This window comes from Panthera tigris, chromosome D3, assembly GCF_018350195.1.
Source record: "Panthera tigris isolate Pti1 chromosome D3, P.tigris_Pti1_mat1.1, whole genome shotgun sequence".
Taxonomy (NCBI): domain Eukaryota; kingdom Metazoa; phylum Chordata; class Mammalia; order Carnivora; family Felidae; genus Panthera; species Panthera tigris.
This window is the reverse complement of record NC_056671.1, coordinates 13,229,739-13,255,362: the sequence shown is the minus strand read 5'-3', so window position 1 is coordinate 13,255,362 and position 25,624 is coordinate 13,229,739. Positions and strand designations below refer to the sequence as shown.

Genomic DNA, 25,624 nt, shown 5'->3' with positions numbered 1-25,624 from the left:
TTCAGAGAGACCTTTCTTCTGACCTAATTTCAGAGTCCAAACAATGAATGTTCATTACTGAACAAGTGTTTTTTTTTCAGTGCCTCCTCCGTCTAAATTCGGGGTTCGTTAGTGGGAAAATATAGAGGCTTTAAGCTGGTGCTGTGGTCTGAACGTGTCCCCCAGAATTCGTATGTTGAAATCCTGATGCTCAAGGTGATGATATTAGGAGCCAGGGCCTTCGGGAGGTGATTAGGTCACTACGGTGGAGCTCCTATAAATGGGATTAGTACTCTTATAAAAGAGGTCCCTTGTCCCTTCCGCCACATAAGGACACAGCGAGAAGGTGCCATGTGTGAACCAGGAGAGGGTCCTCACGCAACCATGCTGCTGACACCTTGATCTTGGGCTTTTTTCCTCTAGCACTGTGAGAAACAAATTGCTGTTATTTATAAGATACCCAGTCTGTGATGTTTTGTTTATAACATTCCTGAATGGTCTAAGACAGCTATAATCTGTGCTCTTAGGGAAATTTTGATCTACTTAAGAAGGCAAATAGGTAATGTAGATGATAGATCATAGAAAAATGGTTGATAACAGACAAGAAAGTAGAAAGATTAGATAGATAGACAGACAGGCAGGGAATGGATGAATAGATAGGTGATGAGTTGGATGGATGGATGGATGGATAGATAGACAGACGGATAGATAGACAGACAGGTAGATAGATGACAGAGGTCATAGCAGCCTGTGCTTATTTCCGACTAAATGATACCAAAAGTAAGTGCTCTAGGGCACATTTGGTAAATCGGTGGCCCTTTTCCTTCCCTCATTCATGAAAAACATTCCTAATTGCTAATAGTGTCTATTGTGAATTGGATTGTATCCCCCCAAAAGATACATTGAAGTCCTAACCCGGGCACCACGAGTGGGGTCTTTGTGGATGTAATCAGGTTAAGGTGAGGTCGTTAGCGTGGGCCCCAATCCCATGACTGGTGTTCTTATAAGCAGAGGGAGACATACCACACACATCCACACAGAGGGGAATGCTATGCAGAGACACAGACACAGAGGGAAGACAGCCAACTGGGGACGGAGGCGGAGACTGGAGTGAGCAGCCACAAGCCAGGGGCTGCTCGGGGCCACCAGAAGCCAGAAGAGGCAAGGGAGTATCCTCTCCTAGAGGCTTTGGAGGGAGCATGGTCCTGCCCCCAGCTTAATTTCAGGTGTTTAATGTCGAGACTATAAGAAGATAAATTTCCATTGTTTCAAGCCACTCAGATGCTGGTACTTTGCTACAGCAGGCCCCAGGGAACTAACATAGCATCATTTATCCCAACTCAGATCAGTTCTCAGTATCCTCCTCAACATGGTGCTTCAGGTAATCCTTGCCAATTTGATTCCAGTCAGTACTAGCAACGAAGCCTACTGGCTGTCTCTGCTTTAGGAGTTCAGAGGATATTTAAGAGAGGCTCCTTGATAAGGTGGGGAGGGCTAGGCTTTGAATGACAGGTAGAATGTAGATAGGGAAGTTGGGATGTTTGGTCAGGCAGTATTTTGAGACAGGCCAGTTTCCATTTTCCATCCATAGACATCTTAGCTGATCCAGGACATTGGCAAGGTCAAGTGAGGGCAGATTTATAGACATCTGCTTTGCAGACACTCAACAGAGCACACACACACATGGAACGCGCACACACACGCACGCACACACACACACACACACACACACACACAAAATATATCTATTCTAGGCATGCTCATTAGCAGCTAACTTTAATCATCCTTCACGCTTGCATCTCAAATACCAAATACTTTGGTGTGTGCTGTCTATGAACACACACCAAAAATAGTTCTGGGTAGATAAACACATGAGCCAAGAGGCTGGCTGATTGCAATTTGAGTTGAGTGAAGTTACTGCCTCCCAGATCCCTTCAGCGCAGCCAAAGCTGGGATCTTAACACAGGGTAGCAGTAAATAACTAACCTGAACCAACCCCCAGCCAGGAACGCACGCAGCTGACCACCCTCTATGGGAAAGCCAAGATGCTCTGTCCCAAGATGTGTCTGCCTGAGGGTCACAAGCTGTAGCTGAAACCCACTGCTTTGCGCAGCCCATCCTCCCACCCCCAGGGTGCCGTGGCTCTTGCAGTTAGGTATTCTGTGGCTGCAAACTCGCATCATTGAAAGAGTTGATGAGCATCAGTGAAAAGGAGAGGTCGACAGTGACTTTCTGCCACCTGCTTCTCTTTCCTTCTGGGCTCCCAAGTACTTGATGCTGGCTGCTGAGCTGATTTGTTCATCATGACAAGGATAAAAGGAAAAAATTAAATTACAGGATTATCCAGCCTTCTCCTCGCCCCCCACCCACACGAGGAAGGACCTAGTATCATTTTGCAGCGGGTTGAGTGGTAGCTCCCCGAAAAAGATGCGTTCACATCCCGACCCCTTGGGACCTATGAATATGACGCTATTTAGAAAAAGTGTCTTGGGGTGCCTGGGTGGCTCAATAGGTTAAGCAACCAACCCTGTGATCTCAGCTCAGGTCTTGATCTCAGGGTTGTGAGTTCAAGCCCCATTTTGGGCTCCGAGCTGGGATTGAAGCCTACTTAAGAAAAGAAAAGAAAAAGTGTCTTTGCGGATGTAATTAAGTTCAGGATCTTGAAATGAAATCATCTTGGATTATCTGGGTGGGCTCTAAATCCAATGACAAAACCTCCCAGGAGACATACAGGGAGATACACTCAGGGAGATATACACGGGGAGATACACTTGGGGAGATGCACACACAGGGAGGTACACTCGGGGAAAGGCCATGTGGAGACAGATGGTGATTGGAGTGCTGTGGCCACAACCCCAGGGATGCTGACAGCCGCCAGGAACTAGACGAGGCAAAGAACAAAGTCTTCCCCAGAGCTTTGGAGGGAGCACGGCCCTACCAACACCTTGGCTTTGGACTTCTGGCCTCCAGAGATGCGAGAGAATGAAGCCCTGTTGTCTTAAGCCACCAAGTTTGTGGCAGTGTGTTTTGGCAGCCCCAGGAAACTAATAGACGTTTCTTTTTTGCATTAGTGGTCAAGTGGCCAAACGGGGCCAAGTTAAAAAAGAAAACAATATTGGAGAAGGCAATAGGATTTAAATAACAAATTTCATTTATCGAGTACTTACCACATGCCAGGTACCTTCTCCAGTTAGAATTTTTTTGTTTTGTTTTGTTTTTTGGTTGTGTGTGTGTGTGTGTGTGTGTGTCTGTGTGTGTGTGTGTGCGTGCACGCATTGGTGTTCCTTGAGGAATTTGGCAAAGATTTAAATTGCTCTCCAGCCAAAGCATAAGAGACTCTTAAAAACTGAGAACAAACCAAGGGCTGATGGGGGGTGGGAGGGAGGGGAGGGTGGGTGATGGGTATTGAGGGCACCTGTTGGGATGAGCACTGGGTGTTGTATGGAAACCAGTTTGACAATACATTTCATATATTTAAGTAAATAAATAAATAAATAAATTGCTCTCCAGCTAAAAAAAAAAATTTTTTTTTTAAACTTTGTCATGAGACTGTGCTGAGACTGGAACATCTGGTACCTGTGCATTATACGGGTTACATTTTCACTCATTTGCCTTTCATTCATTGAGCTCCATTTGGCTTGTGTGCCACCTCCTGTGCTCAGTGCTGGGCAGGCCTGCAGATGTGTGAGACCCAGGTCCTACCTTGGAGGGTTCAGCTTGTCCTTGTCCAGCACACAAAGATCCTTGAGTTTGGACACCCTTCTGGGGGCAGGGGGAGTTTGTACGCAGGGGAGACGAAGCTGAGAGAGAGAGCAAGAACTGGTTCTCTGTTCCCCAGGCTGCTGAGCCGTCTGGATCTCCAAGCCCCCCAACCCCAGCCTTTAGCGCTCTATTCGCTGAGGGGATAAACTGATTCTTACTAGCCTCCTGAGGATTAAAGAGCTATCTCATTCAGGGAGCACAATCAGATTTAAAAAATGTTTTCTCTAGTTTGTGTGTGTGGGGGGGGAAGGGGGTGTCAAAGGAATGGGAAGTGGGGGGTGTACCGTGGTCGATTGACTTTCCTTTAATCTTATCTCCTTGGCGGCCCCTACAGAAGCCAGTTGTAGGGGTAGTCCTGGCGTTGAGAAAATATTTGCCTTGACGGTCCGGACAAAACCAGATTCTGTTCAGTTTGGAGACTCCGGGGGAGTCCCATCTGATGTGCTAGAGAAGCTCTACAGTTTACGGAACTCCTGGGAGGAATGCACATTCCCATGGTCAGAGATGACCCGCGAAACCCCTCAGAGAGACATTAAATGGGAGCCTACGGCCTGTTCTCCATCAGTCCAAGGTTACCAGGTTGTCTGCGGTGCTGGGGAAGGTTGTCGACCGGCAGTTGAGCTCCAGATGAAGAAGTTGGCCAGTATTTAGATGCCACACTATGTGAAAACAGTAGACAGTGAAACACTAGACTCATGCTGAGAGCCGAGAGGCAGGCAGCAGTGGAGGCTGAATGGACCCCCGTTCTACTCGGGAGAAGGATGGCAGGCAGAAGGCTGCCTGGTGCTTGCGTTCATTTATCCTGTCTTTTCTCTCGTTATTATGTTATTGTTGTTATTTTTACTATTCTGCTGAGTGCTTATAGTTGAATTTGCAGAACATAATTGCACACATTATAGGACTACGCGATAATGGAAATTTTTCTTGAAACGACCCGCTTTTCAATATGAGAGTTACACCCTCCTGGCTGCTGAAACAGGGCTTTAGGGAAATCAGAGCATTTTCTTCTCTGATCCTTTCTGAGAGTAAAATTTGGCCAGCTGAGCTGTCCATGCGGCTCTGCCGAGGGATCACATCTTCCGGCCAAGTTGGGTCTTATCCACAGTGGTCCGGAAGCCAGTTTTCTGAATAAATCACAAAATCGTTCCTGAGCTGGCGTTATTTACTCAAAACTCATCTTCTATTGCTATGCGTGCATAACGGTTGTGGATAGATTTTGTATTTTACAATATTTTATATAGTCTAATATTTCCCCGAGTGTGCTCTGGGGAATACCAGAGCAGAAGAAGGCTCTGTGGAAAAATAGTTTCCTGGACTGTACGAGTTTGGAGACCCCCGGCTCTTGGATGTGCTTCCACACATCCACGGAGTCTAAAGTAAACACAATCTGGGCAAGTTGTTTGAATGTGCACTGGCCAAATTTGGTTGTCCGTGGAATCATCCTCTTTGGTGCACTTTGGGAACCAGACGCGTAAGGAAGCCTCAGGAAGGAGCCGGGGCGAGGCGTGGCCATGTGCATGCCAGGCTTCCCAGGCCCTAGGGCAAAGCTGAGTTGGAGGGTGGTGGGGAAAAGCGAATGTGTTAAACTGGTCTGACCTGGACTGGCCTGATTATTACTGGAAACTTGCCAGAAAGCTGTAACATCTGCCCAGGGTGCCACTGAGGGCCGGGGAAGGAAGATTTGTAAGAAGATGGCCGGTGATGGTCTTCGGGGGAAGATTAAACCCCTTCGCGTCTGTACCCACTGGGCTCAGTAAACCTGCCTCAGAGACTATCAGGCACATCTTCTATTTGAAGATGTCTGTAGAGGGTTGAGCAGTTTGCCCCAATTCTGTGTCTACTTGGAGTCTTGGAATGTGACTTTATTAGCAAACAGGATCTTTGCAGGGGTAGTTAAGGTAAGCATGGAGGTGATCATGCTGAATTAGGGAGGGCCCTGGATCCTATGACAAGGTGTTCTTAGACGGAAAAGGACACACAGAGACACACAGGGAGAGGCCATGTGAACACAGGCAGAGATGGGAGTGCAGTGGCCACAAGCCACGAAATACCTGGTGCCACCAGAGTGGGAAGAGCCAAGGAAGGATCCTCTCCCGGAGGGAGGGGGGATGGCCCTGCCGACAGCTTCATTTCAGGCTGCTGGGCTCCAGATCTTGGGAGGATACATTTGTTCAGCCACCGGTTTGGAACCCTATGTCATGGCAGCCCCAGGAACCGGACGCGACCCCGATGCTAAGTGCCACCCTCGCACGAGACCGGATTCCCCACGCGGACCGAAACGGTCGGTCATGCCCAGCCCGGTCGGCGAAGGCGTACGGGGTGGGTGTGAACTTGAGAGGCGCTCATTTTTGCACAAGCGGTGGATAATTAGTAGGAGGCTGCGTGCCAGTGTCGGGGGCTCAGACACCGCGTGGAAGGGGAGAGATTGCAGAGCAAAGGGGCGGCTTTGGGGACACGGGGAGATGACAGGGTGTGGGGAGGGCAGGAAAGTCCATTAACCGGGAGAGGTGAGTCCCCTTGAAAAGACGTGAAGTCCTAGACCCGGCGCTGGGGGAGCCCTGTCTTGGCAGACCTGACAAGGAGCAGCTCAGGAAAGAGACGCAGCCAGGAGGACTCCAGCGGGGTGGAACCCGCAGGCCAGGTTTGCTGTGACTTGCCAGCTTGGCAGTCTCGAGGGCCCGGGCACTGGTTTTACAGTTAATCACCTCTGCCCGGGAACAGCCCTGACATTCCAGCGGGCTCTTGGTCGCTTCTCATGTCGCCCTTAAACTTTCCCGAGAGCTCAAGCCTTTAGCCGTGCCACCTCCCACTCCCGGCACCACCTCTCTCTGCCTATTTTCTGACCTACAAAACGGGGGTAACAACATCGGCCTCGTAGGACGTTGTGGGTGCACGTGAAATAACGCAGGCCAGGCACTTCGCCCGGCTCCTAGCACGCAGCAGGACGTTTGCTTTGTTAGCTCCCAGGACTGTTACTGTCGCTGGGTACAGGACGGGGTGCCCGGCTGCCAGCTTTCACATATTGAGTGCTGACTGTGTGTCCGACGGTGCTGAGCATTGTGTCCGTGATTTTAACTCTCCCAGCTGCGGGAGGAAGTGCTCACAAGTATTATCATTTTACAGAGGAGGGGACTGAGGCAGGGGGAGGACAGGAACATTTGCCCAGAGTCAAACAGATGGCAAAGCCAGGCTGCAGACTCAAGGCCAGCCACATCCAGTACCCGCTCGGAATGTTTATAGCTGTATCTGGGGGAGCCTGGGGTGGTTTTATGTGCTCTGCAGGTGAACTTTTTACTCCTCATACTTATGTATCCATTTGACTGCCAGTTCAAAAATAGAAGTTCCTATTGACAGTAGCATCCTTTTATTTATTTTTTTAAAGTTTATTTATTTTGAGAGAGACACAGCAGAGCAGGGGAGGAGCAGAGAGAGAGGGAGAGAGAGAGAGAATCCCAAGCAGGCCCCATGCTGTCGGCATAGAGCCCGACGCAGGGCTCGAGCTCACGAAACCGTGAGATCACGACCTGAGCCGAAACCAAGAGTCAGACGCTTAGCCGACTGAGCCATCCAGGTGGCCCTACAGTAATTTCCTTTTAAAATAAACTCCCTGAGGGGCGCCTGGGTGCCTCGGTCGGTTAAGCGTCCGACTTCGGCTCAGGTCGTGATCTCGCGGTCGGTGAGTTCGAGCCCCTCGTCGGGCTCTGTGCTGACAGCTCAGAGCCTGGAGCCTGTTTCAGATTCTGTGTCTCCCTCTCTCTCTGCCCGTCCCCCACTCACGCTCTGTCTCTCTCTGTCTCAAAAATAAATAAACGTTAAAAAAAATTTTTTTTAAATAAACTCCCTGAGTTTATGTCCTCACTTCGTCAGGACATCTATGAAAATCCGAATGCTACAGAGATTGGCATGGCCTCTGCCCGAAAGATCACACCCAAATTCGTGAAGCGGTCCAGATTTTCACAATGTTATGTCAGTGATACCTCAATAAAATAAATAGATAAAAGACCCTTATTTATCAGTACTATTCGCAGTAGCCAAAAGGCAGAATTGGCTCAAAATGCCCATCAGCAGATGAATGGGTAAATAAGATGTAGTCTATCCATACAGTAGAATATCATTTGTCCATAAAGAGCGATGAAATACTGATGCATGCTCCCACATGGATGGACCCCGAAAACATGATTCTGGGTAAAAGAAGTCAAGGACAAGAGGCCACACACTGTATGATTCCATCCGTGTGAAATCAGCACAGGCAGACCCACGGGGACCAAGAGTAGATTAGCGGCCGTGAGGGGCTGGAGGAGGTGGGGTTGGGGACACACTGCTTCACGGCGGTGGGGTTTTATTTTGGGGGGGGGTGGTGGAAATGTTTGGCGACGAGACGGAGGGGGTGGTGGTTTCACAACTCCGTGGGGGTACCGAACGCCCCCCCGGAACCGTCCCCTTCAAAACGCTTGATTTTACGTCGTCACTTTTGTTTTAATAATTTTAAACATGAAGCTTAAAGAAGGAAATTAGTTTGCTTAAAGGAAAGTTCGTTTATTTAAAGAAAAATAGGAAGCAGCACATCACAACCCCGGGGGCGTGTGCCGACGTGGGAAGCACCGCGGAGGTGGCCCTGAGAGGCGAGGGTGCTATATCGTGCCGTTGGGAACGCAGGGCATCTCCGTCAGGGCCACGTCTGGTGGAGTCTGCACTTTACCCTCCTTTGTTTTTTCTGGTTTTGTGTTCTGGGTTTTTTTCTTCTTTTTCTTTTTCTTTTTTTGTTTTGTTTTTTTTTTTTCCCCCTGCAGCCAGCTCAGTGCTTAAGAAATACTTGTTGAGTTCAGCTCAGCCCGGCTCAGCCCGGCTTAGTTAATTGAGTTAAGGCGAGCTGAGTAGTACTGAATGCACCAGCTGGCTGGCCTGGAGGAGATCCAAGTTGAAGATGTTACGAATCGCACTAATTCAATAAGCTGCTGCAAGGTAGGCTAAGTAATGAGACCGCGTGCCTCTCTGTACCTGACTTACCCGTGTTCCGCTGGCACCTTATGAGCCGTGCCCACTCAGTAATATAATAGTTCTCTCCCTGGAATCCCCTGTGCGTGTTTGCTGAAGCCACGGGGCAGAGAGTGTGGGAGAAAAGGAGAAAGGGAAACCCAGAGCTCCTCAGACTCCGCCAGAAGCCCCTGGGTGGTAGAAGGAAGGGACTGAATGAAGGAAGCAGGGAACTTTCTGTCTGTCTGTGTGCCGGTGTGGTGACAGTCTACCTCTTCCTTGTCCGAAGCGCTCGCCGTGCGTCCTGCGTAGCAAGGCACCTAAGAGCTCACGCGCTTGACTCTGATTGCCTGAGGTTGAAGCTATCTGAGGACCTTGAAGAAATTAATTCATCCCTCTGCACCTCTGTCCCCTCCCCTGTAAAATGAGGGTAACAATAGTACCTACGGGAGGATTTAATGACATGATACCTGTCAAGCACTTAGCACACAGTTCCGGGAACAACTAAGCACTCAGAAGGGTTAGTTGATGATTAGCAGTGGCCCTTGCTGCACAAAGGTGTGTGTGAAATATGGGGCAGGGTCGGTGCCAGGAGACCAGCTCCGCAGACCCTGGAGCGCAAAGCAGAACAGTTCGTTGTTTGTAAACATCCTGAACAGAAGCACATGGCTTACTCACGTAGGTTCTTCTGGAACGGTGATGTAAGCCCCCCGAATGAGGAGGGAGTAGCAGGGATCTGGCTGTTGTTCTCCCTTCTGGTAGGATCCTACCTACAAAGTGAGTCCCCCGTGGCTGCCTGTGCCCAGAGACTAGAAAAAAAGCTTCAAAAAGCTTCCCTCTTTCTGCTCTGCTCTGGAAAGTGCTCCATTAGTGTTAAGATCTGCTTCTTTGGCTAATAAATCAGCCCTGTGTGGCGGGGGTGCATGTGGTGGTCTCAGCCCACGGATCTCTAACCCGCCTGCAGCCCTGCAGGTGGAAAGGGCAGGAGATGGTGGGCATCCAGAGGTGTGATTTCTCGGACTCACTCTGCACTGTCCTGCTGCATGGCCTTGGTCAAGTTCCTGCCTCTTTCTGAGCTGTTGTTCCTCATTTATGAATGAGTGAGAGGGCAAGCGTTGTGGAAAAATCACTTGATTATCAAGCCTTAAAAATACTAGGAGCTGTTTCTTGAAATGAGAGCGTACAAGGGAGCGGAAGGTACAAACGAACACAAGAATTGCCGCGTGGTTGAAATAGGGGCAGAAGGAGGGGTCCCGTAGGCACAGCCTCTGAGTTCTATCACCCATCCTCTTTGCCTCCCCTCTACTCTCTTCCTCCCTCCCGCAAGCTCCCAAGATGCACGTTTTGAAAACTGCCGACCAGCGTGAATTCACGCGGCAGGATTGAGCTGGAGTCCCAGGGAGGGCTAGAGCATTAGGGGGTCCTCGAGGTGGTCTCCCGCAGCATGGAGAAGGTAGAGGGCAGATTGGCCTGCCCCTTCCTGACAGTGTGACATGGGAGTATAGGACATCAGGTCTTCCTGCCCAGACAGTGTTCATTCCTCCTTCTGGTAGAAGCGTCCAGTATTCGCTGGGGACCCATTCACTCTTGCTGCATGCGTGTGGTTTGGCTGTGCTTGGGCAGGGAGCACATGACTGGGGCCTGGGCAATCAGATCATTCTGTCCCCCTTGCCATAGTCATTGATTTGGCAACGGGCAGCTGGACCTATCAGACGCCACCGGACCTAACCCTCATCCAAGGAAAAAGCTTGGATTTGACTTCAGGAAAATGTAAAAGGGTGGAGAGAGCCCATCTAAAAACAAAACCAGGGGGGCCTGGGTGGCACAGTTGGTTAAGTGTCCGACTTTGGCTCAGGTCATGATCTCAAGGTTCGTGAGTTCGAGCCCTGCATAAGGCTCTCTGCTGTCAGCATGGACCCCGCTTCGGATCCTCTGTCCCGCCGCCCCCCCCTGCCCTGCCCCTCCCCTGCTCTTCTCTCTCTCTCAAAAATAAATAAACATTAAAGAAATATTTAAAAAATAAAAATGAACCCAATACAGGGAAAAACAGAGCCAAAGAGCCAAAGAGAAGCAAACTCCTGAAGACTTCACTGAGGGCCTAGATCCAGCCGTGACTGAAGCTAATAAAACTCTTTCTTCTCAGTTAAATAATCCAATACACCTTGGATCTGTCTTAAGTCCATTTTAGATAGGAGCTTGTCATTTTGCAACTGAAACCTCAGGACCAACCGATACCCACAGGCAAGTTATTTATCCCCAGAAGTTTCGGTTTTCTTACCCCCTAAGTGTCTCTAAGAAGCTATAAACCTCACCTTTAAGCTGATCTATAAACACATATATCACAGCAGCAGCAGGACATTAGCAACAGTGGGCAGTCTTGAATATGTCTCAGTTCTAGGGAAAGCAAAGCAAAGACTGGTTAATATCAGTCCACTTTATTCTCTTAATAAGGGTGGGAGTGGGGGGGAGCAACAGACAAATAAATGTCCATTACAAATGGGAATGAAGAAGGTCACATATTACCCGGAAAAAATGCCATGGGGAGTGTATGAGGCCCTGATTTTGGCTTTTTCAATATGATGGGAGTGGTCTGCAGGGGGCTAAGGTTCCCACAATTCGGGAGGCGGGGCTGAGCCTGAGGGCAGCCCCCAGTTATATAAGCCCCCAGGCTCTTGAGGCTAGGGAAAATCTAGGGGAGCAGTTAAGCTGAATTTGTTTTACAGCAGAAGGTTCAGGTTCAGAGGCCTGAGCCCCACAGCTGTGGGTGAGCTCCTGACAATCCATTGCAGTTCATAACCAACATCATGCATGTGGCCCAATATTCCCTGGACAGACAGACTGGCCTTCTGTGGCTCCGGAGAGCTGTTCCCGGGGAATGCCGTCTCAGAACACCATTGTGGTCTGCTCAAGAACCCTTGAAATCGAAAGCCCCCAGCCCCCCTTGTCACAGCCATGGCACATAAATATCACCAGGGGGGATTTCCCACGGAATTTTTTGCAACCACTCAAATGTTTCATTTCCCATTGTTTGCCAGCCCCTCTTGGAGCCTCAACTGTCAAAGCAGCAGCAAACACAGGCTGCTTTTCCCCCAGGATCCCACAGTACTTGATTGGTCGCATATGAATCGGCTCGGCCAGGGAATAAGGTCTGTTAGTCAACTAGTGAAGCAAGTCAGCAGAGGGAATACCCAGCTCTACCGAGAGCCCACCCTGCTGGGCAGGCAGAGCTCTGTGCCACCCCCGCCCCCGTTATTACTATAATCATGGCGACTAATAATTATATTTATAGAAAGAAATCCCTTCTACAAATCCAAAGCACTTGACCGAAATATATGAGGCAGCTGTTAATTTTTTTGCTTTTTAAATACGAACCTGCATCATTTTTTCCCCTGACGCGGCATGGTTTAATGGAATTCTAAGTCGTATTCTATACATCAGCGTATAGAAAAGATCATCTTTACTGATTGACTGAAAAGCATCTGTTTTCAGCAGCCACCTTGCTAGGCATTTTGGGGATGAGGTCTAGCTGCCTGTCCGTGAGGAGCCCATCATTTAGGGAAGCACGGAGATTTCAAGGCAACGTGGGATGCAAGGATGGTGGGAAGTTTGTCCAGGGGATGTTGGTGTGAGGGGTGAGTGGGAGTAGTCAGAAGGACGTGCATGTGATCTGTCACCAGTGGGCATTGTCTGAATACGTGTAGTATGTATCACGCTGGGCACCCCCACAAGGCTGGGCATGTGTAGAATAGCCTGATTCCGTGAGATCAGGAGTGGGAACTGTTCCTTCACCAGGGCCCATCCCTTTCACAACAGGGATGAATTTATTTCTTTGCCCGTGATGAATTTCCTTCTTTCCTCGTGATGAATTTATTTAAGTAGCTATCCATCCATCCATCCATTAACACCACGAACATTTACTGATTCCTTTAGGATGTGCCAAATAGAAACTATATGCTGGGAACAGCCATTAAATGAATACACAAAATAATAAAGAACGATACAACACGAGAGCAGTTGAAGACACCTGTGAGACCCTGCCTGTCCCTCATTACTGATCTCCTACTTTATAGGAGTACTGCGAGTGCTACGAATTTGGGTCAACCCTTTATGCAGCAAAACCTCTAAGACCAACCAGAACTCCCCATGGGAAGAGGTGACCAGCACATGCTCCAGGTTGCACGACCCCGTCTACACCCATGGACACTCTGGATCCCTGCCAGCAAGACCGGGGCGGATAGTTGAGAAGTTACTCTTCACTTCGCAAGGCAGGAATGCAAGGCTCGGGGAGGTGAAGGGACCAGCCTGCCTGAGGTCACACAGCTGGCCGGGCTGGGATTGCCATGCGTACTTTTACAATGATAGCGACGGAAGTAGAGCAAAAGTGATCATTTTATTTTCCCCAAACCACACTATGTGTCCCCTGCAGAGGAAACAAAAGTGCAAAACTCCACCCGGAAGGGAAACTTAAGATCTTGAGACAGCCGAGTCTCAGAAAGAAGAGGACTGAGAGATTTTAACACAGGGCATGAATTCCAACACATCTCTCTTCTAATGGGACCTCTCCTCCCTGCCTCCGGATGGGTGGGCCTTAGGCTGGCCAGAGCCGGATCTGAAGTCACCAGCACTAACATTTATCCACACCTCTGATATCTCAGACATCACAATGTTTCTGCCAGGAGGGTATTAAAACTCCCATTTTCCAGATAAGGAGGGTGAATCCCCGGCCACACACAACTTAGGCAGTAGCAGACCCGGAATTCCAACGCTGGTCCCTCGGATCTGAGCCCCGGAACCTGTGGAGCGTCTGACACCCAGAGCTGCCTCCCCCCCGGGGGCCCAGAAGCCCCCCGCTGAAGGATGCTGGGGGAGCAGGCCTGGGGAGGCAGAGCCCAGGGCAGGGGCTGAGACTGCAGTGTCGCCCGCCGGGAACCGGCCCGGCCCGCCCACTTTTTAACATGGTGGCATCCCTGACAGACACCCTTGTCCTTTTCCTGTGCTGGCCACCGTAACACAATAAATAAAGCCTTAGAGTAACGTGACCTGAGCCAGGCAGTAAATGATGGCACTGTCAGTTGTACGCGACTGTTGAAACAAACACAGACTGTAATCATCGTGCTGTACGGGGAGAAAGACATTTGGCAAATGAGATTCCATTTTCACATTGGTTTGTGCTGAGCATATAAATTTCCTGCGGGCCGGCCAGCGTTGGGGATGTGTAATTGATTGCCTGCATTATAATAAACAAGCCGTGACAGGTGATCATTCATCATATTCCGCTGAACGTTCCAGCACACCAGAAAACGGAGGAAGAGAGGGAACGCGCGAGCGAGGGGAGAGGAGAGGAGGAGTCTGGGGGAGGGGTGGGGATCGGAAAGACCGAGTATTCCCTACAGACAGAAAGCCAGGGAAGGGGCGGGGGAGAGCATCCGCAGAGCGGGCTCGGGGAAAGTGAAAGCAATTACTATAATTCTTTTGATTATCTAATTTGTTCTTTCTGGTCTTCGTCGTAGGACCCTCCACCCCCACTCCACCATAGAAGGTCCCCCTCGGGGACTTGGGAAGACACAGAGAATGTTCCTCCCAAGATCGAGGGGAGGAAGGGGAAAGGCGAGGTGGGGGAGGGGCCGCGTCTAGTTGTAACCGGAGTAGATACATTCGGGAAAACCTCGGGAGGAGGGGTGTGTGTGTGTGTGTGTGTGTGTGTGTGTGTGTGTGTGTGCGCGCGCGCGCGCGCGCGCGCGCGCCAGCACGAGCCGGACTCAGCTTCGCTTCTGCACTGCGATGCCTCCAATCAGATGGCTAGGAACCAGTCTCTTTAAATAAAAAATTTTAGAGCGTGTTTGAAACACACACACACACACACACACACACACACAAGCGAAAAGTTCCTTTTATTGGAGAGAAGGACAGAATCCAAGTTGGCATGGGATCTGTTTCCAGAAGCCTGTCATATGGTGTGCTCTCTCTCCTCCCGCTGGTCCCCCGCCCCAGCTTCTCTCCGTGCCCTTGGCCCGGGGTTGGGGGTCGAACAGGAGCCGTTGGGAAGCACCCTCCTCTCCAGGCGCGTCAACCTAGACAGACAAGAGGCGGAAGCACATTGGCATGTGAAGGACAGAAAGACAAATGAAGAACTCTGGAGCTGGGGCTTGCATTAAATAAGTACTTACATTATGCAAAGGCCCAGGCCCTCAACCAGGGGGTGAGTGAAGAGCGGGGACCGGAGGGGGAAGGATTAGTCTCCCCAATTCTCACCCTGTCAATTTCCAGCCCTCCCATCTCCGCCCATCGAATGCCCTCCATTCCCACCTGGGTACCAAATGCTTCGCGCAGGTGGGAGCCTCCAACCTAGGGAGCTGGGAGTTGAGGGGGCGTAGCCCGCGCTAACATCGGGGGCGGGGTCCGGGTGGGGCTTAGCTGGGGGCGGGGCTGCTCTGCAGGGGGCGGGCAAGGGCAGAAGAAAGCCGGTAACGTTCTGGGGGGACTTCGCTTTTCATCTACGCTACGCCGGTTCCTAGAGTCCTCTGCCTTTTTATCATAGCCTTAACAACTGTAATCTATTACCTTTGAGATTATAAAATCACCGCTTTTGGAGAATCTCTTCAAGGGACCTGCCTCCCCAAACTGTGACTTCAGCCCCAGCAGTGTGGGCTGCTTCCCTAGGTGATCTGTGTTCTTGGAAAGGTTAGCAGCTCATGTGGGTCTCCCAAGAATTCCAGAAGATTAGCTAGGGCAGGTGCTGTATATGCTTATCGCTTCCCGTCTCTACACAGCGATCTATAAAGTAGGCCTTAGGGTCCTGATTTTACAGGGGGAAAACCTGAAACACAAAGACATGAAGTTCTTTGCTCCAGGTCTGGCAGCGAGAAGAATAAAAAATTGAATCCAAGGGCCTTCTTCGCGCATGCTTCCCAGCATCCCTGCGAGGACACATACTTTCCTCCAAGCTCCATAAATAAGTGCACAAATGTATATGAGGGGACAGAGTAGGTCTATTTGGCGTGCCCTCAATAACGCTCTTGCTATATATCACTCGGATCTGCCCACTCTTCTCCACCAGCACTGTGCCCCCTGGTCCAAATCATCTCTCTCCAGGACCACTGCCCCCCCCCACCCCCCACGTGTTGCTCACTTCCATTCCTTCCCCACCTGCAGCCAGGATGGTCTATTGATTGTTGTCAGTATTAAAACATTATCCAGCTCCCTCACCAGCTGGCTGGCCCTCCCTCCCTAGCTCCATATTATTATTATCATTATCATTATTATTATTATTATTAAATACACATAACATAAAATTTACCTCTTAACCATTCTGAAGTGTGTGACTCAGTGACATTAAATAGATCCATATTGTTGTACATCCATCAGAACTATTTACTCCAGAACATTTTCATCACCCCAAACCAAAACTTCTTACCCGCTAGGGGTCACCCCCCATTCTGCCTCCCCCCCCCTCCCCTGCACCCCATTCTGCCCCATCTCTGGGCACCAATCTGCTTTCTGTCTCTATGGATTTGCTTATCCTGGCCATTTCATATAAACAGAACCCTGCCATCTGTGGCTTTTTATGACTTACTCTTTCCCTCAGCACCATGTTCTCAGCGTTCATCCGTGTGGTAGCATATCAGGGCTTCACCCTCGTGTGTGTGGTTGAAGACTATTCCATTGCATGCGTGTATCACCTTTTGTTTATCCGCTGGTGAACGTGAGGGTTGTTTCCAACCCTTGGCTCTTACGAATGGTGCCCCTCTGAGATTTGTGTACCAGCTCTTGTTGGAACATCTGCTTCTAATTTCAGGGGGTATACACTTCGGAATGGAAACGCCGGGTCGTGCGGTAATTCTGTGTTTAACCTGTCGAGTAAATGCCGGACTGTTTTCCATTTTACATGCAACCGCACCATTTTGCGTTCTTCACTAGCAGAGCACTGGGGTTCCAGTTTTTCCAATTTCTTGCCGGCTCTTGCTGTTTTCCTTTTTTTTTTTTTCTTCCTCCCATCCCCGTGGGTATGCCTCACTCCATCCTTTAGGTCTCTTCCCTCACTTTTCAGCTCTGGCCCATCATACCCTCAAAGGTGCCACTGTCTCTGAAGAGGGGCCTTTGCGTATGCGGGTGACTTCTGCCTTCCCTTATCTCCAAGGCTAGATCTGACTCCCCTCTGAGGACACAGCCTTCCGTTTGTTGTCCCCCATTCAGTTGTAATTTGACATCTCCTTGTGCGTTTACTGGTCAACGTCCATCTTCTCGGCTTGACCGCAACCTCTCCCCAGGCCCGGACAATTCTGCCTTTGCCGTCCAGTGCTTCCCCAGCACGGACTTAGCACGGTCCCTCGGATATTCTAGGTTGCTCAGTGAATATATGGTGAGTGGAAGGATGAACAATGAATGAGATCTGAGCTTGGGTCCTATGTCCTCATGAATTTCTCTTTTCTGTTTTTCACTCTTCAGTGAGTAAGCAGGCCTCTGTAAGTCAGGGACTGAAAAACCCTGCTTTGTCCATAAGGCATCTGGAGACTGATGGGGTTCTGGCTACAGGAAGAGCACACAGTAACGTCTTCCTTCAGAGCCATAGTGACTCTGGCACGGGATTCTGAGTCTTGCTTGGGAATTGTGTTCAGTTCTGCCCTGTAGTGCTGCTGAAGGTTTAGGAACTTGAAATATATTTACTTGGTGTAAACATGACCTCAGCATGACAGGGTGATCCCTGTGTTTGCCAAGCCATTAATTTTTATGTAATAACAACGACCACAACAAACTGCATTTCCCCCCACATTCTGAGTTGTTCCTAAGGTCAGATCTGTGGGATTGTGCGAGACAAAAAAAAAACAACACACAAAAAACCTTATAAACTAGAATGTAGTGGTAAGTTCTCTGTGTTTACAGCTCCGCTCCTACACACAGCTCCAAAGAGCTGAAAATTGAGGATTAAAAATTCATGCAGCTACTTTCTTCCAAGGAACTCCAAATGCTTCCGATGCTCTTGTTATCCTGTGAAGTCACTAGCGGTCAGATAACCCCATGCCCATCTCCAAGACGGGGAAACAGAGGCCCAGAGACCTGAAAGCGGCTTTACCAGGGCCCCCCCTGATAAGGAGGCAGCAGGCTCAGGCAAAGAGCCCCCTCCCGCCTACCTTTCCAGTCCACATCCTCTCCATTAGCTTGATTAGGACAATTGATTTATTCAGTCTTAGTGGTTGAGAGGAGGAAAAAAAAAGACCCAACATGCCATTTGTGTGATATAAATATCTTTGGAAAAAGCTAAAAAACATTGTGTCATACATATTTTCTTAATACCACAGTCAATCACATATGCCCAAGTGCATAGTTCCATCAACCGAGGAGGGGGGGTGGAATCGGGTGGAGGAGAATCAGGAGAGACTTAGCTCTGGAATCCTCGGGCCCAGCTAGAGATACACTGGCAGCTTTATTTATTTATTTATTTATTTATTTATTTATTTATTTATTTATTTTTCTTCAGCACACTGCCTTTAGAGAACCTATCCTAGAGGTCTCAGAAGCTTGGTGTTGGGCCAGAACATTAGTAGGGAGGAAAGCAAGGGTGCCAGGATGCCTGTAAAACTGGTCGATCCCCAAAGAAAAAGATGGGGGTTGTCACTTTCTCACTCAGCATGCTCTTCGACTCACAGAAGGATTTGGATCTCAACATGGTTTCTCTTCATCCACCCCCCCACCCCCCATCATCAAAAGGCCTTTCATCCCAGTGATTCTACTGTTAGGAATTTAGCTCAAGGAAATAATTAAAGACATGTAAAATGGCTCAGTGACAGGATGTTCCTCACAACATGTAGACTATGGTGAAAGATTAAAAGCAACCCCCACAGTCAGTCAACTGTAGGCGATCGATAAGTCAAGTCTGGTGGTTCATCTCCTAAAACCTTGCTCAGATTTAAAAAGAAAAAAAAAAAGGCTGAAGGGAGTAAACCAAGGTGTCCACAGGGTTTGTCTTTCGATATGGAATTATGAGCAATTTTTTCTTTCCTGTAGTAAGTTCTTGTTTTGGGGTGACCTCTTATTCAAAATCCACTTAAATTTGGTTGACTTTATTTTTTTTTTCAAGTTTATTTATTTATTTTGAGAGAGAGAGTGGGGAGGGGCAGAGAGAGAAGGAGAGAGAGGGAATCCCAATCAGCGTGGAGCCCGATGCAAGACAGGAACTCAGGAACCACAAGATCATGACCTGAGCCCAAACTAAGAGTCAGACGCTTAACCGACTAAGCCACCCAAGGTGCCCCAAATTTGGTTGGCTTTATTAGAGACTCTATGAAATTGCTAAGATTTAGAAGTCAGAAATGGAACAGGAAGGGCACAGAAGTAAAGGCCACGGGGCAGATCAGGGTCAGGGAGGAAAACAGCCCGACTGGACTCAGGGATTCCACATGTTGAGTGCTGAGACATATGGAAGATTTGTGGGTTGTGGACAGACTGTTTATCTTTTGAGAGCCAAGGAGAGGAGAGTACACTGGCTGTGACAGGCAACTGGGAGACACTATAGATTCTGGAACAAGAAAAGGCACTGGAAGTTCCAATCAGTCCAAGAAGTAGATTTGCTGGGAGCAAATCTGGTGGTCCCCTAATTCTGTTGTGGAAGGGTCTGATTTCACTGGATCTGGGGTAAAGTTTTGAGAGAATTACAGAACTCTAAATATATGAAAGAAGTCTTGAGATTGCTTTCATTTTACAGATAGGACAGCTGCGGCACAAAAAGTTAGACAGATTGTTCCCAGACCCATACAGAAAGATGGCGGCCCAGTTGGAACTAGCAACCAGGAATCCTTTTTTTTTTTTTAATATATGACATTTATTGTCCAATTGGTTTCCATACAACACCCAGTGCTCTTCCCAAAAGATGCCCTCCTCAATACCCATCACCCACCCTCCCCTCCCTCTCACCCCCCATCAGCCCTCTAGTTTGTTCTCATTTTTTAAGAGTCTCTTATGCTTTGGCTCTCTCCCACTCTAACCTCTCTTTTTTTTTTTTTTTTTTCCTTCCCCTCCCCCATGGTCTTCTGTTAAGTTTCTCAGGATCCACATAAGAGTGAAAACATATGGTATCTGTCTTTCTCTGTATGGCTTATTTCACTTAGCATAACGCTCTCCAGTTCCATCCACGTTGCTACAAAGGGCCATATTTCATTCTTTCTCATTGCCACATAGTACTCCATTGTGTATGTAAACCACAATTTCCTTATCCATTCGTCAGTTGATGGACATTTAGGCTCTTTCCATAATTTGGCTATTGTTGAGAGTGCTGCTGTAAACATTGGGGTACAAGTGCCCCTATGGCAACCAGGGATCCTTATTCCTAGTTCCAGTCCTGGCCCACATCTCTGTCGCTCAGGATCCTTTTTCTTTTCTTTTCTTTTCTTTTCTTTTCTTTTCTTTTCTTTTCTTTTCTTTTCTTTTCTTTTCTTTTCTTTTCTTTTCTTTTCTTTTCTTTTCTTTTCTTTTCTTTCTTTTTTCTTTCCTTCCTTCTCTTTTCTTTCTTTCTTTTCTTTTCTCTTTTCTTTTTTTTTCTTCCTTCCTTTTCTTTCTTTTCTTTTCTTTTCTTTTCTTTTCTTTCTTCTTTCCTTCCTTCTCTTTCTTTCTTTCTTTCTTTCTTTCTTTCTTCTCTTTTCTTTTCTTTCTTTCATCTTTTAATTTGACAGAGAGAGAACATATGCAAGCAGGGGAGGGGGCAGAGGGAGAGAGAGAGAGAGAGAGAGAGAGAGAGAGAGAGAGAGAATCCCAAGCAAGCTCCACATTCAGCATCAAGCCCAACACAGGGCTCAATCCCACGTTGGATCATGACCTGAGCTGCAGTCAAGAGTCAGACCCCCAATGAATTGAGCCACCTAGGTGCCCTTGGGATCCCATTTCTGAGATGTTAACCACACGTCCAACCTTCTAGGAAAACTGAAGATCCTGACTTAGTTTTTGGAGTCCCACCTAAAACTGTCTTTCATTCATCTGTTCATCCAGCACCTAGTAGAATACACACAAGCCCGGTGTTAGTGTGGAGGCCAAGAAGAGACGACGATGGCATCTAGTAGGTGATCAATAAATATTTGTGGAAGGGGGAGAAGGATGGGAGAGAAGGAGGGAAGAATAGTTCCTGCCCTCAGATCACTCCAGATCTAATTCGGGAACCAGAAACAACCTTGTATGGGGGACGAAAGCCATGCTTACAGCTCAGGCAAGATCTATAGCAGAACCAAACTCAAAAAATTCGACCCCCAACTTCTTTTACACAAGTATTCAACTCAACTGATAGAGAGCTCCTGCAAGGAGTGGGACCGAGGGATTCAAATTTCTGTTATTTCCCCTCGGGGTACATGTTGAACCCAGAGTGAACAGGAGAAAGTCTCTGTAGAAGGAGAAAACCCAAGGAGTCATCCAGCACCCGGAAATGATCGATTTTGTAAGTTTCTCTGGACAACCTTGACTTCTTTTTCAAGCTCCAGTGACTTGGTTTGGTTCTCCTTTGGCACTCAGATTCTGGGGTCCACCGACCGCTCTGGTCTGGTGGGGGAGGGCTAAGCATAAGCCACCATCAGACCCTCCCACTGGCCCCACCCTTCTCCATTGCTCGTTTCCAGTTATTCAGTATTCTCAGGCCATTTCAACCTCGCATTGCCAAGGGGACATAAATCAAGAGGCCGCAGCTCCGGGGCTCTTTGAGAAACACGGAGGGACTCTGCAGAGCCTTTCCAAGGGGGCACATGGGGGGAGGAAGGGGAAAGAGACATAAGGAGAAAGTTATATGTGGTTCCTTTAATCACCGGGTGGAAGGAGAGAGGAGAACCGTTCAAACAGAGTCCCAAAAGACTTGCCGAGAAGTCAGCTTTAAGCTGCACTGTTCCAGCAACTGCTGTTGGCATCACTGGGGTTTGTCTTGGCCCAAACCTGTCCTGGGAAACAAGAGAAACTCACGCTCTTGGAATTTGCTCCCTTAACGATTCACTCAGCAACTCCAGCTTTGGAGGACAATTAAAAAAAAGAAAAGAAAAGAAAAAAGAAAAGAAAAGAAAAGAAAAGAAAAGAAAAGAAAAGCCATCCAGCCAATGGTTAAGCATTTACTGCCAAATTCTTCAGCTTGGGCCGGGCCTGTTGGGGGGTGGGGGGAGGAGAGAAAAACTGTCCGAGGCTCCCACGGGGAGATTCTCCCAGCTGTGCCCAGCCACATCCTGGAGCGGGATCCCAAGTGTGATGGGGAAACGGCAGTCTGGAGAGCTTTGACTCACATGCTGTCTGCTGTACTCCGTGGGCTTTGGAGAGAGGCTCCGGATAAGCAGTGAAGGTGCAAGGTGGCACTTTGACAGTTATCTTTTAATGAGCGCTTTCCACGCACGGGCACTATACCTGCACTTTCCATGCCTCTGTGTCATTGGGTCCTCCCAGCGACCCCACCTATGCACATTCTTCGGCCTCATCGTACAGGCGGGACTCTGAGTCCTGACCCATCGTGGACGAGTGGGGCACTTGAATGTGAATCTGGTCTCCAGTGTCCCCACCCCCACCCCCCCGCCAGGGCCAGGGCCTTGAACACTGTGCCCTCCTGCCTTTATTTCTGGCTTGATCTCCATGTGTCATCACCGAACCCTCCCCAAAGACGTGGAGAACCTGGACAGTCCAGCGCTCAATCAGAACGAGATAGGACCACGATGGCGGGAGGCGTCCTTCCCAGCCGAGATACTGCAGCCCTCCCAGCCCTGGGTGCTCGTGGACAGCAACACACACGGGGCGGGGCGCGGAATGCCCCTGATGCATAAGGGTCCTAAGCCTGGCATTCATTGTCAGATTCCTTGTAGGTGCGTTGCTAGAATTCAGGGGTTCGTGCGTGTAGCTGGGAGAGAAAAAAAAAATACCGTTTTTACTTTCAGTAAACAGTAAAGGCGGCATTTTCTTCCATTGGGAACCCAGGTGACAAACTGTGGTCGTGTCATCAGTTGCTGTGCCTTCAGCGCTCACACAAATGCGGAGCCTTCCGTGTCACTAACAGTTGTTGCAAAGTATCATTTGTGCTCCTTGAAACTTAGAAACTGCAGAAGTAGATAGACCAGTGGCAAGATTTTGTTACTCCAGACATAATAAAGAAGCTCATATGTTACTATTTCACAGACTTGGCTTTTCATGTTGTGATATCTGTATTACAGTATAATTGGTTTCCTTTGCAATCCCACGTGCTGTATTTTATGCACTGAAAAGCATGGTTTTGAAAAGGGATCCATAGGCTTCAACAGGCTGCCCAAGGGGTCCTGGAAGCTAGAGTCCTGTTCTTAAAAAGTGGGCAGCCCAGAGCCTGGAGCCTGCTTCGGATTCTGTGTCTCCCTCTCTCTCTGCCCCTCCCCTGCTCGTGCTCTGTCTCTCTCTCTCTCTCTCTCAAAAATAAATAAACATTAAAAAAATAATAATAAATGAATAAAAACTGTGCAGCCTAATAGGGAAAGAGACAAACATACAAATGTGTAAGATGCAATCTTAAGTGTAAAAGAAAGACTAAACTCTTTGAGGGTGACGACTGTTTTTTGTTTTTTTTTATTCATATCCTTAGCACCCAAAATAGTGCCTGATAATGAATAGTGATAGGTCATCAATAAATAGTGCCAAATGCATGAACTCAACCATCTCAACCTACACCATCAGCCACTTAACAATCTGAGTGATCTTGGGCGAGCGATCGTTGCCTTTCTGTGCCTCGATTTCCTCATCTGGAAGATGGGTTTAACAAAACCATCCCAGACGTTGTCCATGCAATCAAATGAGATGGGAGGCGTGCATGTGTAATATAGTCCTCGGCTCATTGTACGTGCGTGGCAAAGGTCAGTGGCAAAGGCCAGTTCAGTTCGACGGCAGCCCCTGTGGGCCCCAAACCTTTCTTCTCTGAGAGATCAACCCTGAGAAACCTCGCCGGCAGGCTCCACCCCTGGGTTAGAGGTGAGTCACCCTGGGAGAGTCTGCATCTGAAGAAATCAGATAAGAGTCTGAGAGATCAGGTGATGTGGGTCTGTCTGGCCCTTTCGGTGTTTCTCTGAGAGCCGCGATACCCACCCCCCCCACCCCCCGCGCCACCCCCACAGAGGAAGCACTGTCTCGCCCTTCATTGTCCTGGGAGGCAGGACAGGGTAGGTGCAGGAAGGACTAGGCACTCAGGTCCCTCGGCCTCCTGCCCCCCCCCCTTCCACCCCCTGCACGCCTGGGGGGTACGATCCTTGATTGGAGAATGCCTGCCTTATCTTGCCAGAGATTGCTTCACCACTCTCCCACTCACACATTTGCTTGGAAGATGTCTGTGTCTGTGAGGGCTGGTAAGGACCTGGAACAGCCTTTGAAGGTATCCAGCCAACTGAATTTAATTAAACTGCAGTTCCAGAAGCCAGCAGCATTTTCCTAAGAAAGCAATACGACTTCCAAAAGTCCCCTGTGTGGCCCTTGCCTATTCTTCAGACTTTGTCATAAAACTGTCCATGGGATGGTTTCCTTAGAGAATGGATCCGATTGGCAAGACTTTTTTTGTTTGTTTGTTTGTTTTTAAAGCCAGGATCACTGTCTTAAGTTAGGAGCATCATGACCTGTCCCTCACACTGCATTTCTTCTTGCTTCCCAAAGCTGAGGTTATGGGACCTTTATCTTTTCAACTTGGTTTCTTGGGTGGCCCCAGAGGCCGCCATCTTGGCAAGTCACCATCCCAGCAGCTCAAGAGCAGGGCAGCATCGCACTCCACTCTGGAGCCAGATAACGGTTGTATTACTGCACTAAGTGGGGGTAAAGTGGTGGCTAAGGAATACTCCTCCTTCCAAACATACTTTGCAGCCATTCATTCTTCAGTAACTGAGCCCTTATTCTAAGCCAGGGGCTGACGATATAAAGACAACAGGGCTCCCCCTTCACAGAACTTTAGATGTTCAAAGGAGTGACGGATAATAAGTACGTAAGCAAATAAAGACATGAAACAGCTACAGATTGTTATAAGTGCTAAGGAGAAAGAAACAGATGGCTGGAGAATCATGAAGGATATTCTTAGATAAAGTCAAAGAAGAGCTCCCTGAGAAAGTGACATTCAAGCTGAGACCGAGCCAGCCGTGGGAAGAGCCGGGGCAAAAAGATTCCAAGGCAGGAGGAGCAGCAAGTGCAAAGGCCCTGGGGTGGGCAAAGCGTGGCAAGCGCTAAGAACTGACAGAAGACCGGGGCTGGTGGAGCGTAACCGATAAGAAGCGAGTGGCAAGAGGCGACGAGAGGGAGAAAAGCAAGTTGCAGGCCCTGCCAGAGCAGAGAGACCATCGCAAAGAGTTTGGGGTTTACTCACGGGGGCGGGGGACGGAACTGAAATTTACCTGGGAGGTGCCCCGCGTGTGAACTGTGTTAGATGAATAGATGATTTAGAAATATTCTCCCATTTGGAAGCTTAGGCATCAAAGTCTTCAGTAATGACATCTCTGTCTGAATCCCCCCAGGACTCATTAGCTCTAACACCCGGTTGGTCCTTTTGCATATATGCCTATAAATGAGCTCTAAAGACGTGGTTTTCAGAAGACCCAGGCTTGGGGTGGCCAGGGCAGCTGCGTTGCCTAGCTCCAGAGGGAACCCACTCTCCTTGTGTTCTCTGTAGAGGGCATTCCTGAGAGCACAACACAGGACTGGAGGAGATGTGCAGGGGGTGGTCCCGGTCCCAGCTCGGACCCTCGCAAGCTGCGGGGCCTGGAGGAGGATGTGTGCTGTCTCTGGGTCTAAGGAAGCGGGCAGTGCTGCACCTACCTCCCAGGCTTAGTGAGCACTTGCAGACTGAGGAAGTGAAAGCACAAGATGGGAGTGTGGTAAAGACTGCCCCTGCCCGGGGTCCTGGGGCGGGCTGCAGGGATCGGTGGACCCCAGAAACTGCATACAAAGCATGTGTTGTGTGTGCACGCCTGCATAC

General features: G+C 49.0%; 1 non-coding gene across 1 annotated transcript; it reads left to right on the top strand.

Annotated features, from left to right (window-relative positions):
• The first annotated feature begins 7,592 nt into the window (after nt 1–7,592).
• On the top strand, nt 7,593–7,697 carry LOC122232836. Its single transcript, XR_006210248.1, has one exon. It is a non-coding gene; the product is annotated as a U6 spliceosomal RNA (small nuclear RNA).
• The last annotated feature ends 17,927 nt before the right edge of the window (nt 7,698–25,624 follow it).